Source organism: Pteropus vampyrus, unplaced genomic scaffold (genome assembly GCF_000151845.1).
Source record: "Pteropus vampyrus isolate Shadow unplaced genomic scaffold, Pvam_2.0 Scaffold220, whole genome shotgun sequence".
Taxonomy (NCBI): Eukaryota; Metazoa; Chordata; class Mammalia; order Chiroptera; family Pteropodidae; genus Pteropus; species Pteropus vampyrus.
In genome coordinates, this window is record NW_011889001.1 from 1,995,368 (window position 1) to 1,997,672 (window position 2,305).

General features: G+C 46.3%; 1 protein-coding gene across 7 annotated transcripts in view; it reads left to right on the forward strand.

Moving 5' to 3' along the window:
* IL20RB (interleukin 20 receptor subunit beta) overlaps positions 1–2,305 on the forward strand; it is a 43,506-nt gene that overhangs the window by 40,416 nt on the left and 785 nt on the right. The window lies entirely within an intron of this gene.

Genomic DNA, 2,305 nt, shown 5'->3' on the forward strand with positions numbered 1-2,305 from the left:
AAAGACTTTTAATTTAGCGGATGGCAGAAAGTAGGTGCTGAAATTTAAATATACTGTATAACCGTAAACCGCTCAGTTTTAATTTATGAGATGATTTCTTCGTCAGATAACAGGATATGTCTCCTCCCTTCTATTTCTTTCTCTCTCCATGGCCCCTCCTTCTTACTTCTTTCCTTTTCTAACAGAGTTTTAAACTCTGAAGGAGAAATTTAACTTTGTGTTGGCAGACAAGCCTCGGGTTGAAGAACTGATAAGAAGCTTGGGTCTGAAGTGTGGTTCTATAACATGTTGCCTCGAAACAAAAAGCCCAGATTCTGGAGATGCAGATGTTATTGGTGGCAATAGGTACATGAAGGAGCTGGGGCTGGACTCCCCACCTGCCCCACTGGGCAGTGCTCTTCCTGCTCCTCTTCTTGTCCCTTTTACCCTAATTGGTGGTTGAAGCTTCAATGCTTGGGCTGACCAGCCCTAGGAGAGAACAGGAGGCCTTCTGAGCCTGACGGAGTAGCAGTCTGGCCTATTGATAACAGCGTCTGCATCTGACGCTGGTAATACAGCTATACCAAGGGGTAATACAGCTATACCAAGCTGTATTAGCTTCAGGTGGGGAGGCCAGGTGCCTGTAGTAATGCTCTGTTGATTCTGCTTGCTCCCTTTGTTTGGGGCTGAAATGGGCTTGAGTGATGTGTCCAAGAACGCCTGCTGCAGCAACCTCAGAGGTAGGTCAGAGCACCTGAATAAGAGCCCCCTCCCACCCTGTGGGGGTGGAAGGGGTTGTAAATTGGGACCCCGGAGAATTCCAGCAGTTCCCAGAGAGATCCCTTGGCTCCCCAGCCTTCTCTATACAGTCTTTCTCTTGTTTGTTGTTCAGAAAGTGGTCTTGTGAAAAAATGACTTCTGCGTAGGCTTTATATGCTGAGTAGTTTGGGGAAGCAGAATGGAACTGTGCAGGTACTTTGTGTCAATGGCACTGGCTTGTTAGGCTGGGGAGGCTCCAGGCAGGGAGGCCGGGAGAGTGTGGTAATGCCCTATTGTTCCTGTTTGCTCCCTGTGATGAAGGCAAAAGACTCTGGGCAATGTAGCTGTGAACATGTTGTGGTGATCTTGCAGGTGGCCAAAGCACATACATTGAGCTCCCGCCTGCCCCATCAAAGTGGAGGGGGATGTAAGCACTGGAGCTCAGCAGTCCCTCGGCCTGAAGAGTTCCCACAGCTCCTAGAAGGCTCCTGTGGCTTTCCAGAATTCTCTACTCAGTCTCTTTCTCTTGTTTGTCCAGAAGCTGTTCATTCAGCCTTCAGTTGTCTTACAGGAGTAACTGCTCTTTATATATGTGTATAGTTGAGTTTGGTCATGGGAAGAGGCGAGTTCAACGTCCTCCTACACAGCAGCCATCTTGGACCTCTAAATATTGTCTCTTTGGAAATGAGCTTGTCCACTTTATTGGAAGACTGAGTAAAATGACCTGGGGCTGAAGCGTAGGCATATCTCTTGCTCGTCTAGCTCCAAAGTGTCAGAGACATGACCGGAAGACATCTGATCAAATAGTAGAATGAGCACACATCAAACCCTCTTTGTAACCTACTCCAAACACAGAGGAATGATACATGAAACACACACACACACACACACACACACACACACACACACACATGCACACACACACACAATATTTGTGAATCAATAATGAAGAATAAGCTGACAGAGTAAGCTGATGAAGTGTAGCCCAGATGTGGAAGGAACTGGGTATACATAGGTTGAGCTTCAAAACTCATGTGGGAAGAGGGATGAGCACATCCCATGCTTGGTCAGAGAGTAGACCCATGCTCACAACATGAAGCTGGAGCTGGGGCCAGTTGTTTTGTGAATGCGGGGTGAAAACACTCCAGAAATGTGCTGTTTGCCCATGGTGCAGAAAAAAAAGGGGCATCTTTGTAAGAAATGGAAACTGGGCTGGTCTTGCACAGGAGAGCAACATCAGGAATTTTGTTGTCTGAGAGCAAACACCTCAAACTCCATACTGTGAGACCTGGTCCAGGATATGCAAGCCAGGAAGAATGGGCTAAGGCAGCTGCAAAGGACTCGTTAATAGAAAATACTCCCATGCAGAATGAATTGTAAAACAAAAATGACAAAGAACATGACAAAATTCATCCTAAGGCATATTTCACAGACTCAACAAACAGAGGAATTCAAAACAGAAGAGATGGAAATAATGGATAATTTGAAAATCTACTGACTCATGGAATGTCTCTCTCCTCCCTTAAAATTTACCTAGTAGGGAGAGGCAACTCCTCCCCTGCCAATT